Source organism: Zonotrichia albicollis, chromosome 4, assembly GCF_047830755.1.
Source record: "Zonotrichia albicollis isolate bZonAlb1 chromosome 4, bZonAlb1.hap1, whole genome shotgun sequence".
NCBI lineage: Eukaryota > Metazoa > Chordata > Aves > Passeriformes > Passerellidae > Zonotrichia > Zonotrichia albicollis.
Genome location: NC_133822.1, coordinates 21736844 through 21755456, shown reverse-complemented (window position 1 = coordinate 21755456; position 18613 = coordinate 21736844). Strand labels below are relative to the sequence as shown.

General features: G+C 42.9%; 1 protein-coding gene across 2 annotated transcripts in view; it reads right to left on the bottom strand.

Annotated features, from left to right (window-relative positions):
- Positions 1–16118, bottom strand: part of RESF1 (retroelement silencing factor 1) — a 39083-nt gene extending 22965 nt beyond the window's left edge. For both annotated transcript variants that reach the window (XM_074539074.1, XM_026790791.2), the window contains exons 1-2: positions 15879–16118; positions 677–761 (exon numbers count right to left, since the gene is read on the bottom strand). The gene's annotated coding sequence lies outside the window, so the exon portion shown is untranslated. The remainder of the gene's footprint in view (positions 1–676; positions 762–15878) is intronic.
- Between the last annotated feature and the right edge of the window lie 2495 nt (positions 16119–18613).

The following is an 18613-nucleotide window of genomic DNA, read 5'->3' as shown; positions in this document are numbered from 1 at the left end:
TTAGGTTCTGTTAGATCTCGGTTTGGTTTCCGTTATGTCAGGTAGAAATTAAGGGTATAAAAAGTGTGTGATTTCTACAATAAACTGATCTCCTAGGGGTGCATAAGGCAGTCTGTGCCGCTTTGTCCTCCATTACTACAACCAACAAACCCAAATGGGTGAGCATGTTACCCTGTAAAGTTTTTAGAGACAGTGTTTTCAAAGCCAAAAACTATTTCAGCCTCCAAAAATGCACAAAAAAGCACAAAAGCCCCCATGACAAAACACAAGAATGAATGTTTGCCTGCATCTCGACAAGCTTTTCTCAGTATGGTGACACCTAGCTAGTACAGAACAAACACCTCACTTTGTGCAGGGTGTTAGTCTCTAAACAGAATGTTTCATGCCATTCCTCCCAAACCACCAAGGCTCCTGACTTTCCTTCATGGGCTCTTTTAGGATTCTTCTGATTTCAAATTTGAGAATGAAAAGAAACACTCATATCTAGCCTATAAAAAAATAAAAGACCCCGTTTTATAATTTTATAGGTGCTATTTTCAAGATTCAAATACAGCTCTATCTTTCTTCACTCTTTTACTTTCTCTGCTCTCATAAGACACCACTAACAAAAGACAGGAGAACAAAGTGGCACATGAAATTCCTAAAAAACATCTATCAGTGTCCAGGCAATACTTACAGTGATGCAGGAATCTTAGCAAAGAAAACAGGCTTTTGCATCCAAGGGAAACCTTTCAGGCTGCTAATGCTGCACTGGGTATTTCCTGAAAAATGATTGGGGATAAAACAAAATCACATCCTTGAATTAGACAAATGCTGACGAAACTTAAGATATTTACATTTTTCTGGGATTGTAACTGTGAGAGAGGCAAACAAGACTAAGATATCAACCATTAGTAAAATCCTTGCTAGAGGAGGAACTTTGACTACATGCAGCACAAAACTTCAATAAGAGTAAAATCCAAGCATTTTCACTGTCAAGACCAAAAAAAATTAGGAACCCCTGGCTGAAGCCAGGCTGGAGACGAGGGGAGAGGTTCATTGCATGTTAAGTCCTATAACCTGTCCCAACAGAACCAGGGGTGGAGGTCATAATGGATATACCTTGAAATTCTTGTAAGCCATGATTTGCATTGTGTTTTACAATAATTACTATTAGAGGAACCACACAGAATCATCCCCAAGAATCACGTGTTGTTTTGAGATACACTGCACTAACATATGCTCAAAGATAAAAAAGGCCTTGAGATGACCAAGGTCCCCTGACTATTTCCTGGGGCAGTCCCAGAAATTTGGGATTAAACAGAAGTAGGCTGGTTTTCAGTCATTCTTTAGATGCAGCCCGTGTGCCAGATAAAGTCCTATGAGTTGGTCTTCCATCTGAGGCCCAGCATCACCCACTAGTTAAAGAGTCCACTCAGAGCCCACTAACATGGTACCCAGCACCACACAGTCCCAACTATGGCCTCGAGTTAGAGACAGGAATGGGACAGACGAGACACTTGTTTCTTAAAGCAGAATGGCTGAATCTTCATTGCACACAGCTCATTTTATCTGGTATCAGCAGGTGCCATGTTGGAATCCAATATGTCAGGAAATCATTGAACCTCAGTTCATTGCTTGGTAATGGCGAGGGTATGTGTCCATCAAACGTTTTTCTTTCTAGGTATGTTTACATTTTTTCTTCACGGACTCTCACGGGATAGACTCCTTATTTTTTTTTGCAGATGCAAACTGTTTTCTCACAAAAATAGATTGTTAGGCAAACTGATTCTCATTCTTATGATTCTTTTCTCATGAGAACTCAACAGGCCAGCTTAGCCAGAATAGCAGGGCCTAAACCATTTTACAACCTTTCTTTTATAAGGTTTTACCTATATGTACCACCAACTATTTTCTGCTATGCTCATTCTGTCATCCTGCCTCCTCTGTCAGGATGCAGCCACAGTTACCACCAAACCCCTTGTGTCAGGGTAGTTAAAAACCCCCTTAAGCCTGTGCTAAAAGGTCCTGACCCAAGGAATCTTGAAAGCCTGGAAAGACCCAGGTATTCCAACCAGGCAGCACGCAGAGGCCCTTGTGGAAACACTTGTTTCACCAGCTTTTGCCAACAAGCCCCTGTGCTGCACCTTTTCCCACCAGGGTTTGAGCAAGGGCCCCAGTACCCCTCCCATCACTTCATCAGCTGGAAACCCCCCCCAGCCCTTGGTTACCCAGACTGATCAGACACACAATTAGCACCCCAGGCAGAACCTGATGATCCTTCTCAGGTGCCATGGAAGGTAACCTTATAGAGACTTCCCACTTGGAGGTAGATGCCACCATCAATGGCATCATCATCTGTGTGTCCTCATGGACAGTCAAAATTCTGCCTTCAGCTGATCACAAGGGAGGGGAACACTTCTCTCACCCTCTGCAGTAGCCCACAGGTTACAGACGCCCCTTCAGCCCTTCCCAAGGTCAGTCAAGTGTGACTCCCCCAAGAGTCAGCCAGCCTGAGGATCTGTTTTTGAGAAGTTCTAACCCCCACTGTGGAGTAACTCCTACACAATTCTAGTCAGGTCTGCACTGCAGAAGTTTGTCACTGCATGCAGCTGCAGAGCTGTGCAGCGCAAAGAGCAGGCAAGTAACAGCCTCTGCTGAGCTGAACCTTGCCCAGCCGGGTCAGCGACAGAGTTTATATTTATACACCTCTGTGTTACATGCCTTGTTTTTCACAGGACTACAGGTACATAAGCAAGATGCAGGAAGCTACCAGAAAAAATGGTAACATAGAGATTGCTTCAAGTATGCTCCAGACAGTGCATTCTTTTACAAGTATTCCACCCCAATAATGTGGCCACTCTTACTCAGTGAGGCTGTGCTGCAGATATTTCTAACTAGAAAGACCTACAAAGGCATTAGCTTTTTTACTTCCACAGACAGAACTACTCATAGACCAGACCTTCAATGATGCTCCAGGGAAGCATCATAGTACAATCCCCTGGTACTTCTGTATCAAACTCCCCCTACTTTGGGGACTCTAAGAAGCATCTCCCCTACCTCCAGTGACCCATGCTGTTAACAGCCTGTGATCCTGCAAGACCCAAAATTCATCATGTCTCTGTAGAAGGATTCTTAGCAGAACAAGGCCATTCTCCTACAGGAACTGGACAACCCTGCCTTGCAGATTACAGGGTTACTTTGAAAACCATGTACTGTCCTCAAATAGATAGAAGGAAGAATGAGCATTGTGCCAAGATGAGACCAGATGCCAAGCGTGTTGTGGGAACTGCTAATTTGGCACACCTTGGCTAAAAATGCTTATAGCATGACAACCAATCAGTAATTAACCTGTATGTGAGAATATAGTTACTTAACCAATGAGCTTTAAGCATTAGTGGCCTGAGACAGTGTCTAGAGAAGGATAAATATGCCAAAAATGAAAGACAAATATGCCTACTTTATGAATAAAGTAGGATGACATGTTGCCACATTGGTGTGATTGTCGTTACTCGGCCGACTCTCCAGTTGGGACCCTCTTGATGTCTCTTTTCAGAGCACTGAAAAAGAAGTGAGCATTCACTTGCACCCACTCCCCCTTTCAACAGCCCCAGCCAGTCAGCTCCCAAGTCCAGTGGGTCCTGGCATCTGACCAGGGCTACTGGAACAGGACACTGCCTCCATGGAGGTAAAGCGGCTTGAACAATACCCTGATTGTAAAAGCTGTCAGTGATGGATGGAGAAGGGGGATCATGCTGCACTTGGTGTAGAACAATGCTGAGACCAGCCTGACTCAATCTCAAAGTTGAACATTCTGAGGATGTGAGGAACAATGTTTCCTGGCAGAAACTGGCACAGGTGAGAACGTAAACAAGTTCCTGATAAAGCAACCAAGAAGTGACAGTATTGATAATTTACCTGACACTGCTGAGCTGGAACAGTTGGCCCAGAAACATCTGACTGACAGTGGATCACTGTAACAACCTAGTCCCAATTTTTAACAGCAGAGACTTGCTACAAATACACAACTAAAGGCCTGGCACTGAGTGCTCCAATAGTCTATTTCCATTCAAAAGAACCAGCCAGGTTCACAAGTACTATGGTTTACTAAATGCAACAGACATGGCTCGTTTGGAGTGCCAGCAGTATCTGCATAAACTGCAGAGAAGCTAAATATAGCCCTGACAATACAATGGCAATCACAAGCTCAATTTCTCACATCATAACACTCAGCACAGCTGAAGACAGAAGTCTTACCAAAAGGTGCCCCTTCTGCAGAGGGCAAAGAAAATGTGTTCCTACAATTTTCATGGCAGATTCTCATCCCCCAGCTGAACACAAAATCAGGGTCCTTTTATACCTTATTAGCCATTATTGTGCAAAGTGCTGTGGGTGGTCAAATTTTCTGTTCTTAGTGGTTGTGTCATACGCAGTCTTTCTTGGTAGGAGGTATACCTGGTAGCAGTTGTACAAAACATTTCCTGGTATTGACACTGCACTGCTCCTTTCCCACTTTACATTCCCACCTGATGCCATGGCAACAAAAACCTCCATCAGGTTTCCATGTCTGCTCTGATCACTGATGCTCTGATGTGTGGGGCCCATCTCATGTTGAGCTTTGCTATTTTCTTCACTGTTTCATGCTTCCCACACTCTTAACATACCCCCTTCTAGAAGTGTGTGTGGAGATTCCTCCTTTGAGTGAGGACACTTGCAAGGTTATTTCCTGAGGCTGAGTTAAAGAGCTATGCCCACAGACATTGGTATAAGTGTGCAACATCAATCTCTACTTAATTATTTTGCCAGCTTTACTGTCACTGTAATTATAGTTAACTATCTATATCGTGCAGTAATTAATTCTGATTAAGGTCTTTTAGTCTAACTAGTATCATGATCATCAGTATTAGCACCATATAAATAAATATTTTTTTCATATTGGTTTGCCTTCCTTTATCCAGTGGGATGAAGTTGTATCAAGATTCAACTACAACTGTGGAATTCTTTAGACATAAACCTTTGAGTGAGTCTGGAGCCAGGACTGGATCCAGCCACACCCAGACTCCTCTCTGAGGAGGAGTTTAGAAAACAATGGGATCCTTTCCACACCCTGTGACTCAACAGGAGGGTACATGTGATCAACCTTGGGTGAAGCTTCCATTCTGCCTGCGACAGCTACCTAGCCATAAATTTTGCCCCCTCTCTGCCTCCTCATACTGCAGTCACAAAAGCTGCCAAAACCATTAATGCCATTTATCTTTCCTCTTATCTATGCACAATTAAAGTTTGGACATTAAAGACATTACACCAGTGTCCCACCCACCAGGCCTACCAAGCTCACTTTGCTTGTACTTGGAATGGCATCAATTATACCTTACTCATTTACCTGCATTAATTATACCTTCGTAATTTACCTGCAGGCTATGGCTATAATCTTGCCATTGATGCTTAGGTAGCTTGAGCAGTATTAGCTGCAATTTCTCCCACTCCTGATGTCTCTCATCCCCATCATCTTGCTGAATTTCCTATCACATATAGATGGAAATCTTACACAAGAAATTATTCCAAATTTCAGCCCTTAAAGAACACCAGGAACTTTTTATATTCCTGGTAAATGCTAGGGTCCTGCCCAGAATGTAAAGTGTTGGGGTAATTTTTAAAGGAATCTTTTTGCATGCCAGTACCAAAGGTATTTCTGAAAGTATCTTGCAGTCTTTTTTCTCTACCCAATCTACTCCCTCTTCCAAATGCTAATGTCAAGTTTTCTAGGTTCTAAATTTTTGTCATGAAAGGCCCAGGTTTTAGTCAGCTGGGCTACTCTCTCTATTCCTTGCTGTGCACACATTGCACCTGGGACTGGAGTATGAGCCACAAACACTTCCAACCCTTCTCCTAAAAGTATTCCATTATATCAGTGTCTGTTTGTGCAATGGTATATAATAAGCATTAATTATAATTATTAAGCTACACAACTCATCAAGTAACTGTACCCTCACCACTTATGTGCAGTGCAACACACACTGATGGCAGAGACAAGAGGTAACTGTACTACCACACTTAGAGTCAATAAAGTGGATTGACTGTAGTCATAAGAATGAGCTCAACTCCTTGACCAAATTATTGCTAGTTTGGCTCAGGCTCACAAGGAGGCAAAGGCCTAGGCCATGACCAGGTCAAGCACTTTGCTGGTTCCATCCTATTCTTTGAAAACCCACATAGGAACAGAGAGACACAAAGAGCTTTGATGCATGAGAGTTGGGAACACCAGCCAAGGGAATAAGACATCAATAGCAGGTAGTTCTTCCACAACTAACTAGGAAGGAATAAATCAAGTTGTGGGTGCAAGGAATTTCATGGAAATTCCATGATATTTAATTTGACTGCAAGCCAACCATTTTATTCCACAAATATGAAAGCCCAGGTGAGCTTTTTTTGATCTCACCCAGCTGCACCATTGTAACCTCTCCTTGAGCTGGTTTCTCACCTCTAAGAGAAACTTAGATCTCAGGTGATTGCTATTGTGCATAACTTTGTATCATAGAGCATTAAGATGAAGTATTAATACTTTGAATTATTGTTACTGTATCTGTAGAGTAAGATTACACCTTATCAGGGTACTCTCTTAAGCCTCACTTTTACATCATTTTACTCCAATAAAACCACTTTTCCAGCTATCTGTGCCAGTGGTTCTTTAAGTGGTCTAAACCTTCTCTGCAACAAGTGTAACTGAGGCACTCATAACAGTCCTAAAATATTCTTATTCATTGCTAAAAGCTCCCTTTAATAGAGTCAAAACCCTATAAAATGTGCATTTCAGTGCTAGCCACTGTGATCACAGCTATTTTGTACCTCTGCAGAACACAGTTCAGCAAACAGAAAATTCTAAGAACTGAAAGGACAAAAGTTCAGCTGCAGGCCAGCAAAATTTTGCTCTCCTGTTTCTGCTTGTGGACTTGTAGTGGCATGTCTCATTTAACCTAAAGTATTTAAATCTAATTCAGCATGTCTGATTTATGGTGTTATACAAAAACAGCCTGAATCAACTAAACACACACAAAGAAAGGAGTACATAAACATCCATAATTCTCATTTTCCTCTCTTTATAACTGTATTTTAGGTACACTTTAGATGTGACATTTTAGATGTCACGACAGCACCAGCACATCGGAGTTTTCCTACCCCAAAATTCTTTGCAGTTACATAAGATATAATTTGTTGGAAATTGCCTTAATCTCAGATTGCCAATAATCACTATAATGTTTACAATAAACTTAAGCACATGTAGACCAGTCGTCACTTCGCCTTGCAAATTCCCATTCCACCACTTCCAACTGTGTATTTCCCCCTTTTACCTACTGACTCCTGACAAATCCTGATGGGACTCATCCAATAGTCTTTAAAGAGCTGCTGATGTCATCACAACATCTCTCTTGATGGTTTTTGAGCGATCCTGGGAGTCTGGAGAAATCCCAGCTGACTGGAAGCTGGCGAACGTTGCCCTAGTTTTTAGGAAGGACGACCCTGGAAAGCAGAGACCTGTCAGTGTCACTTCAGGGTCTGGTAAAATCATGGAAAACATTTTTCTGAAGGGTACTGAAAAACACTCAGAGGACAACAATCATCAGTCACAGCCAGCACAGCTTCATGAAGGGAAAGTCAGCTTGTCACACCTGACTTCCTTCTACAACAGGGTAACCCACCTAGCTGATCTAGGAAAGCCAGTACATTAATCTTTTTGGACTTCAGTAAAATGTTTATAGTATGGTTATGCTTTACTCCTGTAGTCTTCATGCTGCATCAGGCCATCCTTCTCAGCCTTCCTTTTTGCTTTTAGCATTGTCTCCTCTCAACACCAGGACTCTTGATGTGATTTTATTTAACGTTATCCAATACTTAATGACAGTATTTCTCAGTTTGCTAGTGGGCTTTTTTCTTTAGAGATGAAGCGAGCACACTTCATTCCCAGAGTCTTTAAAAGTGCAGGTGCTCAGGTGGAGCTTTCTCTTGACTTTGGCACGCCCTTTGGCTCTACTGGCAACTCGAGAAGCTGCATTTCCCAATCAAAAACTATTTCAGAGTGAATTTTGCAACACCTGGCTGCAGCCATGCCGCTGAGCCCAGAGAAGCAGAGCAGCCCAGCTCCCTGTTTGTGCAGGATGTCCCTCCCTACCACAGATGGCAGGTGCACATGGAAGAGACAACCCAGGCAAGGCCAAAGGCGGGGCAGGGGTCATCGCTGCCAGAAGGGCTGAGACCCCCAACTAAAAACCAACATCTTGGTCTGGAGAGATGTGGGAAGAGATTAAGAAAATAAATGCCACTGACCAAGACACTGCTCTTTACAACTATAAAAGCCACACAAATTCTTACAGAGATGGAAACCTCTCACTCACTCCCTGGAAATGTGTAGGGTGGTTTCTTCTATGAAGCTTGGATGTATCTTTGTTGATACTTTTCCAGAAATTGAGAGGAAAGATTTGATGCAAGATTCACTATATCTTACCATCCAGTCCATCAGCAATTGGATAGTAAAATATATTGAATCCTCATCTATATTATTTCTTCACTAGCTGTAATATAGGTACCTCAATCACACAGTATTGTCTATCTACTAGCAGTGCCTCTTTGTCTATCCTGTGTGGTAACAAGTCTGGTTTGAGCCTTATGTCTGCTTTCCTTGGTCTATTCAATAAATTGTTCATTTTGTCATAGACCTAATCGGCCATTTTTAATGACTTGCAAAATAAGAATGAGTTTTGGGGTGTTGGCCACCTCAATTAAGTTACTGTCTACTGTCAAGGGCCTGGGCAGAGGCAGGGCCTGGTTTAAAGTCCCTTCTCCATTGGTGTGGAGCATGGTGACCCCAGCCCACCATGGCCGAGGCCAGAAGGCTCCAAGTCACACCAGCCCAGAGGCTCTGCCTTGCTGTCTTCTGCCCAGGAGAAGGCAAAGTCCCTCCACAAGTTCCAGCCCTTAACAGAGTACCAGCCACCAGGGAGATAAAGGGAGAGGAGGGCACTGCTGCCATTTTCCCTTTGCCTCCCCCATGGCAGGCACCATTTTGGGGAAGCCATCACTTTGCCATTTTGAGTTTCTCTTTGTTCCCTGGGAGTCTGGGAGATTTCAGCAATTTCCTAAAAACTGGTGCTCTTACATTTTGTCATGTTTTGCCTGTTGCTATTTCGGTTTTTTTTTTTTTTAGTAAACTTATTTTTTCACTTCTACCTCCTCTACTTGTTTCTCCTTGTTGGTGGAAAGGGATCAGTTAAAACTAAGGGGAAATAACTCATTTTAGAGTGTTCCCCTAAATTGTTTTAAACCAAGGTTGGTCAAGCAGGACCTGCCTTTCACAAGCTCATGCTGGCTAGGCCTGATTCCCTGGTTGTCCTATAGGTGCCATGTGATGCCATTCAAGATGATCTGCTCCATGACCTTCCTCAGTACAAAAGGCTGTAGCTGCTATTGTAGTGCACTATTTATTAAATAGCTATTTTCAAAACTAGCTTAATAATTGTCAAGAAGAGATTGGTTTTGGTCACCCACCAAAACCAATGACCACGGACAAATTTCTTTCACTCAGCCTCAAGGAGTTACCACAAGAAGCATCCCCACTTAAAAGGAAGAATCTCCACACATGCTCATAAAAGGAAAGTGCTGGAAATCCCTACCATAAAAAAAGAGAACTTGGGCTTTTATATGATAATGTGGTTGACTGTCATGACCTACATTGCTAGGCTAGCTCAGCAGAGCATAATTCATTTAAAATACACGATTAGTACTACCACTCATTGGTTCCTTTCATCAGGAAACATCTGTCTCCCACATCCATGCCAGTGCCAGCTCCCACCAGGAAACACCAGTTTCTTAACATCCTCACATTGTCCAATTTTGAGGTGTTTCAGTCAGGCTGATATCAGCATTCTTCAACATCAAAAACAACATGGCCACCATCCCTCCATCACTGGTGATTTTTGCAAGTAGGGTGAAATTCAAGCTGTTCCACCCCCACTTAAACAAGAAGAACACCCTGTTACGGTCACAAATTTTCAATTTTAGTATTTACATCAAAAAGTTTTGAAATTGTTTCAAGAAGGATGTTTGATGCAGGCCTACAGCTGCAGATTTCTACTTATTACACTTCATGGTAGCAATAGAAAAATGTTGAAGTATTAAGGCCTGAACAACAACAGACCCTGGGCCAAAGCTGACCTCTAGATGAACCTTCCAACCAAATGTTATGTCTATCTGCTCATTGGCAAAACATGGTTTCAGTATTTAGAACCCAGGCAAGGCCAAATCTAGCCTTGGTTGGGAGCATTGGATTAAAGACAACACCCTTGGTTTGTCCTTGAGCCCAGGCCAGGCTTTGGAAGAAACCCAGCAGGAGAAAGAAAAAACCAGATGTTCCCTCACTGGAAGTTATGGTAGCTTGTTTATTTAGCAGAATAAAAATGGGACTCTCTCAGAGCTAAGTCGGAAGCCTCGTTTCCTGTGAGTGGAAGCACCTGCAGGATTTCCCAGTTACCAGGAGGGTTCTCCAGTCCTTTGCTGTGACAGTAGCTTCCCCCAGCTGATGCTTAAATTATCTTATATTTTTGTAATTATTTGAAGTTTCATATTATATTAAATTACCCTTATTCCTTAAATTGGTGTCTCTGTCTTTTCTGACCCTGCCCACGGCAAACAAATTTAGAAACACAACGAAACAAGCATCAATCTGTGAATCTGCCTTAAATCTTAGTGGGAACTCAAATTCTGCAGCTGAGGAATTACAATTTTGTAATTGCATTTTAGCACTTGTTCAGGGGATAGTACAAAAATCAAGGAAAAGGCATGCCATGGCATCTGACAATGGTCCCAATCCACAGTCCTAAAGCCACTAATTGCACCCAGCAACACTGTCATAAGTGTCATAGGAACTGTGGTCATAGTCAACGGGTCAAGAATAAAGAAGTCATTCTTCTCACCACAAATGAGCTAATGGAGAAAAACACCATTCCACATAACAACCAGAAACACTAGATACAGAAAAATCTGAATTTGTCATAAGCAACATCTAAACTGAGCTCCAAGAGGTTATTATGAAAGGTAAAAGGGACTCTCCTGCAAGCACTATGGATACATCAGGCATTTGGAGGAACCACGCTTCACAAGGAATTCCAACATTCTAGTTCTCCACAGTAGCAAGCAACAGCAGCAAAAACAATGCCATAGTTCAGAGCAAAATGAAATCTTCAAGATTGTATTCGATTGCTTCATTGTACTGACCAAGCATTTATGGATTTTGAAGAATAGCTGTAAGCCTGACAAAGCAATTTTGAACAGAAAAGACTCATGGGGAAAAGGCATTAATAACAGGGACTGGATTCATCAGACAAATTGATATCACCAAATATTCCATTCAGAATCCTGCAGATGAAAGCTTTTCTAATGCTAGCATCAGACTCCTTTATACAGGAATATCCTTGCCTCTGCAGAAAACCTAATGTATATAACTGAAACACATGGCTGTAAGAATTACCTATAGCTCATGCTTTCCTGGTTGTGAATATTACCATGATGGAAGAAGATGATGGAAGAAGATTACTTTGATGGAAGTTAAGATGAAGCAGAGTCCTAAGCTGCCTTGTCTTGGATGGCATGACATTTTTAGAAAATACCTACACCCCTACACTTCAACTGCAAATTTCTATTTACCATCACACTGGTCTGCCAGTGGACATGGTCAGCACAAAAGACACAAGCACCAACTTGAAGAAATAAGTGTAATTTACTATAGTTGAAAACAGTAAAGAATTACAAAAACATAAGTAAGCAATGCACATAATCACTACTACAGAAGATTGCCTATAGTAATTAAGAAAGGTACATCACCTAATACTTTATTATCATCCAGATCTGCACTTCATTTGGGGAGCTCCAGCCACAGCAAGGACTGGAGAGCCACTGCTGGTAACTGGGAAATTCTTCAGGCACATCCACCTGCAGGCAAGGCTCCATCTTTGCTGTGAGAGGGTCCAGCTTCCATGCTGGTGAATAAACAAGCTTCCATACCTTCTCTGCAGGAAGATCTGGTTTCATTCTCCTCCTGAGTTCCACCCAAAGCCTGGCCAGGGCTCAAGGAGGAACCAAGGGATTTAGCTTTCACCATGTACCTCCAAACAAGGCCAGGTATCTGATTTCATGGCCGATGAACACAGAAAAAACACATTGTTATCATGCTTCATGTTTCACTAGTGATGATGCACCTTCCAGTAATACATGGATACAAATATTACAGTGTTTGGTTGGAAGGTTCACTGAGGGTCAACTTCAGCTCAAGGCCTATTGCTCAGGCCTCAGTGCTTCACAGAAACGAGTGAAATGCAGAGAAACCATGAACATGCTTCAGCCTCCGAGGAATTTCCAAACTCCTTTCAAGTTTCAATGGACATTTAAAGAACCATCTTACATTCCCAGTAGTTGTAGACATTCCCTTCTAGAAGTATTGTTCCCTAATCATCCAAGGCCTAATGGCCACTCATTGGGAGACAAGCTTGCAATCTATGCACAGGATTCTGACTGAAGTGCAAATTAAGTTAATTGAATTTCAGTCATTGAACTCTTACACAAGCACATACTTACTAGAAGACCTTTTTTTGCATTTGCATAAAATTTGCATTTTATGGAGACCATTGCTATCCAGCATGAAGGCATAGATAGTACTATCATCAAGGTCATAAGAGTACTTTTAAAGTCTTTCTAAAAGTCTTCTGATTGGTGAAGTTTCCTACCTGTTATAAGTTATAATATCCTCCCATTAAATTATCTTCCTTGAAATTCCTTCAACTCACATAGCATTTTTGCTCTACACTTCCACTGCCCTATGCAATTTTGAAACTCCTGAGAACTCGAATTGCTTGTGTTCATCAGAAAGACAAATAATAGTCAGAAACATGACAGCAGTGTCTAGCAATCAAATAGGCAAAAAAATAAAAATTCATTCCCTGTCAGCGATGGGAAATTACTGCAGTTCTTTGAAAAACTGCATGTAACAGTATTGAATACGGCTTAGAAATGCTTTGAGTAACAAAGACAGGTTGGTAAGTTTGTATTTTCCTTAACCCTATTTTCTTCCCCATGTCCATCTCTTCAGTTGCACTGATGCTGCCACATGTAGCTCTTCAGGATGAACCAAAGTAGACAATAAAATGGCATCCACAATTTCACTTTTAAAAGTAAAAAAAGGATCACTTCAGCAATCTTGTGTGTCTCTTCAGACAGACGTGGAGGAACAGGAGCTCCTCACTGGTCTTGGCTCCTAGAAGGGACAACAGTCAACAAGCTTCAAGTGCTCCCTTTACCAAAGTAGCAATGACCCACACCAACAACAGCACCAGAGCCTCCTATATCCTGATTACCAGTAATATATCAAAAGGTCCCCTGGCAGATTTTGAATTTCAATTTCCTGTACAGCACCAGTCTGCTTTCATCAGTGCACTTTAACAGTTTAAAAAGGCAAAGATTAGCTTTACCTAATGCTAAAAACCATAATGGGTATTTTCACCATTTTTCCTTGCTCTTCTCTTTTCCTTCCTTCTAAGTCACCAGCAGGCTCTAAGGTTTTCCACAAGCTCTCATAGCTATGCTCAGCAAAGCAGGAGCTCCTCTAGGAATCAAGAGGTGATTGAACTGCACCTTCTTGGCTTTCTGCTCCCTCTTTTACTCCTTTTGCTGTGTCTTCATCCATGCCTTTTAATTTATGGGGTGGGGAACACTGCTCTGCCTCTGACAACTGTTAATCTTCAACACAGAGAAGAAAGGCTCAACATCAATGTAACAGGTTAATCATTACAAGACCACAAATCCTATGACAGTCTCACATCCCCAACCACTGATATGACATTGATGGCTGCAGCAAATGAAACTGAACAAAAAAATACAAATAAAAGAGTTGGGAAAGGCTGATTTGTGTAAATTTTAGAAATGCATAAAAATACCCTACTGAAACACCTCAGCCTGCAGAAAACAATCCAAGTCAGCAATTTGCTGGCTTCTAAAGAGTCTGTGTTTGAGGGACAGCCTCCTGCAAATCAGAGTATTTTACTGATTTACAACTATTTTTGGAAGATTAGTAGGAAGGGGGAAGAGCAAAAAAGCATCTGTGTTTTAAACAGAAATCAGAACCATAATAATAATAAAACTTCTAAAAATTCTAGCATACCAATGAACTGCAGATAGTTTTAGCTTTTATTTCGAAGGAAACCAAAACACCCCATAACAGACTTGACATAAAGCATGCTGTAATGTTTTTTGTCTTCTGCCAAAACATCAGACAATATATTATTTCCAGGGGAAAAGATACTGTTTAAGCTTAAACTACAAAGAGATCTGGATCCTTGAACTCTGCCTCCCAAATCACTGCAGTGAGCCACACAAACACACTGAACTAATGGGTCCTGGTAAACATCTTGGGAACCACAGCAGTAAATTTTCCAAGACCTTGCATCTTGAGACCCAGGGGAACTTTTACACTGGCACAGGCATCAAGAGTAAAGGATTTAATTTTGCAGACAGCAATAAAAAAGCAATCATTATCACAAGTCTGTTTTCTCTGCCAGGAATATCCGTTTGAATGTTTTGGGACAGCAGTTGGCTAGTTCAAGGGAACGGGGTGATAAGAGCCCAGTAGGAGTTTTCGATGTTTGCAACAAGTTTTACTCCCATCATTCTCCGACGAATATTTTCTCAGGAGAAAATATTTACCAGGAGTAGTCATGACGAGCTGGGTTTGTCTTATTCTATTTTTAAGCCCTCCCAGGAGGCTAGTTAAGAGCAAGGAAATGCCCAAAGTTACTATGGAGCTCCTAGAAAGAGTTGAGTCAGCCTCTCACAACTTCTAGGAAAACAACTGCCAGCATTCCTACGGGCTTCTGAAACACATCCAGTGCTCCGGGAGAAAATCTACCCATGTTCTACCTGATGCCTCTGGTTTTCTTTGATGCCACGGACAAACAAAGGAGCTCTTCCAAAGCACAGGAAGAAAGCTGCTACACATTGATGGGGTACTTGCACTTGTTTCTTACATGGAATAAATTAGTTAATTCTATCAACCACACTGCTCAGCCAACCCAAAGCAGAAATAACGAGCCTATACCTCTTTAAATACGTTCTGCTTTTTCTTTTTTTTTTTTTTCTTTGATAGTATAAACAGTTTTATCAGTTACAACATAACGCACAACTGCAGGTGTCCCTCTTACACAAAGCAGAGCACCGGCTCCTTACCGCACATCTTGTGATGCCTACCGGAGAGGCTGAAGCACAAAAATCACTAACGCTGGACTTTCATCGCAGAATTTAAACACAGGACACTCGAAACAGCAAATCTTCAACCCTGACAGCGATTCCTTTCTCGTGTCCGTTTTATTTGGGGGAGGGAGAGACAGAGGGAGGGATTTCCTCGTTTGTTATTGTTTTGGGCGTTTTTAGTATCTTCCAACCGCATCTCCCTGCACTGTCATACCCTACGGAGAAACACAGCAAAAACAAACCTCTGCCTCCTTAAGGTGCTCGGGGCGGGGGATGCGTTCCGGAGCCTGCGCACCGCATTGTCCTTGTTCAGGCAGGACTCTCTCGCTAATTGACGGTAATTGGTGCTGCGGGACCAGCAGCGGACCGGCCGCAGGGCCCCTCCGAGCCCGCGGCCCCCGCTCGCTGCTGCTGCTGCTGCGGCCTCCCCGCTGCCGGGCCCGGCCACCCACAGGGCTCACCCCGCCCCGAGCCCTCCGCAGGGCCGGCAGCTCCCGGGGAGCGGCTCCTGGCAGCGCCGGGGGCCGCAGGGGACGGAAGGGAAGGGAGGACAGCACAGCCCGGCCCGGCCCCACCGCCCCGCTCCCTCCCTCCTCACCGCCGCACGTCCTCACCGAGCGCAGGCAGCGACTCGTCGGGAGCCCCGAGCGCCGGCCCCGATGGGAGACGGAAGGAGAGCCCGGCTGGGCAGCGGGGGCGGCGCGTCCTGCCCGGCCCGGCCCTGCTGTGCGCGATCGGGACCGCGCTGCCCGGGGCTCACCCGGCGATAGATTGAGCCTCCTGTTCCTCGGATCCCTCCAGGCTAAGCCCCTCCTCCCTGCCCCTTTCCCTGCCTCCTTGGCTCTCCAGAGAGCTCCCACAGCTCCCCGCTTCGAGCGCGTCACGGTTTTTTTTTTGGTTTTTTTTAAAGTAAAATAGAGTGCTTCTTTCGCATCCCCCCGCGGACTGAGGGCCAATTGAAACCTCAGAAGAAATGCTATAAAAGAATCTATTTAATAATATAAAAGAGGAGCACGTCTTTTATGCTTACAAGTAGAAAATTGTGAAGTATAAGGTATAGGAATGCCAGGAGCGCTGTGTTTACAATATGCAGCAGAAACCTCCCCAAGAAGCTAATGAATATCTTATGTTTTGTTCAAGGAACTGTGGAGACCATCCTGCAGAGCATTTATGCTGCTTGGAAACCCCGTAACCCTTCCCACCTTGATTGGAATAGCAAGGATTCCAATCACTAGAGCTCAGTAGAGATGCCCCAATTGTCTTAAAGCAGGAATATTGATGAAGTTATTTATTTAACTAGCAAAACGAGTTATGGTGAAGGTTAAATTTAAGAGCAGGCATATTATGCATAAAATGTAAAAGAACTTACATAACCATGACCCAGCATCTGAAGCCCTAAAGCAGATAGCCTTCCAGAAGTAATGGGTTAAAACATGGAATGAGAGGCATGTAAAGAAGGGCCTAGCACTAGAACACACGGAGAAAGCACAGCACTAGGAAAACAGAGCAATAAATTAGATAAAAGGTAGAGCATCATGACAGGGGAAGAGATAGGTATAGGAGAAACTAATAAGCTAAGCAGGTTTAGAGCCAGCAATGTCAAAACGACCCTAAGGGTTTTGCCAAGCCACGGGATCTAAGCCAAATACACCAGGAATTGACCAAATTAGGAAAAGAGTTCAAAAGTTTAAAGAGGAAGACTCATCGGAAAGACCCCGTCTATGGTGAAGGCAACAGGAACGACCACCTGAAAATTCCCCAAAAGAGATGTCTCCACCTACGCTCCGCCCACGCTCCGCCTACACCACGCCCCATATGAATATGCATGATTATGTATCTGATCTGATGTAATCCTATACCCAAAATTGTATATAAGGCTTGCTTTTGCTATGTGAACTCAGAAATCCATTTTGTGATTTCTCCGACGCGTCGCTAATAAAAATACCTCCTGCTTAATTGACTTAAGCTGAGTCTGATTAGGCAGTCACTCTGCCTGTTTGGGGCAAAATTTGGCATCAATCAAAAGGATGGATTTTGTTTACGAAGTAGAACATGCTAGGAGGAGTAATTCCCTGTTTTCCTGGCACCAAAATAAAGAAGCATCTGTTTATTCACATTTTGTGGAAAAGTCAGTGTCTGTAAAGGAGAGAGAGGGCTCCAGCAAATTCCAATACAGGGAGAGAGGACACTGGGCAATACCCCTGTGAAGTCTGGAGGTTTTGGAGGGCACAGCCTCCTTTTATCCTAAACTCCTGACTGTGTGTTCCTGTGTTCCTTTCCTCATTGGCTGAGCTATTAGGAAAGCATGGATTTCCTGAACCACCTACTACGTATTCCCTCTTGAACATGCATGATCATTTTCCCCTCAAGTTGGAAGTTCAGGCCGAGTTCCAAAATAGACTTTGTGCAGATCCCTTTCTGCTGTTTCTACTCTCAACTCAGAAAACCAAACTGCCTGGGTCCAACTGTCTGGGTTCTGTAACTTGCTCAGCTTCATATTCATAAAGATATGAAGACCCATTTCCCCTAAAGGCCCCCACAGCCATGCCATTCTTCCAGAACCTGACTGGTTCTTTCAGTCATTCCTGGAGACAAAAACACCCTATTTCTCCTATCATTACTGAAGGCCCCCACCCATTGAGTAGTTTGTGAAGATATTAGCATATATTTTCCCTATCAACATAAAATTGATGTTGGATAAGTTTCTTTCATGCCATTTGCTCACATAACTGGAGACTAATAAAAATTCACTGGAGTTATCCCAGTGCATCCTGCACCATCACGAAGTAATGCCTGCTTCTTAAAACTACATTTGTGTTAGGGAGTTTTATTCCTGCATTTCAGTGACAACAATGCTGAAGTCTGACACTGCTTGGATGTGAAGAACAATGGCACAGGTGAGGATGTGGCAGGCAAATTTCCTTATAAAGCAGCCAACAAGTGATACTACAGATCAGATACCTAAAGTTGCTGGGCAGACACCGCTGGCCTATGACTGGCAGTCAATAACTTCATCATATAAAAGCCTGGTCCTCGTTATTTATGTTTTTAAAGAAATTTTCTATCATAATTTTGAAATATTAGAAAGCAGGCATTCCTTATTGCATTGCTGGTCACCTGGAGGATATTTTCTCTAATTAGGTGTGTCAGGACACTTGACAGCAAAGCATTTATTGCACCATGCTCATATGTATGGATTACAGTGTACTTCCTAGCTAAGACACAAACATCACTTTCCCTAGAACTAATTTCCATGCATCTGCCTCTTACTGAAGTCCTGTTATGATTGTAGAGGGTTATCTGAAGGGGTTTCTGGTGGTCCTACTCACCAAGTGCCCACAGTGTTACA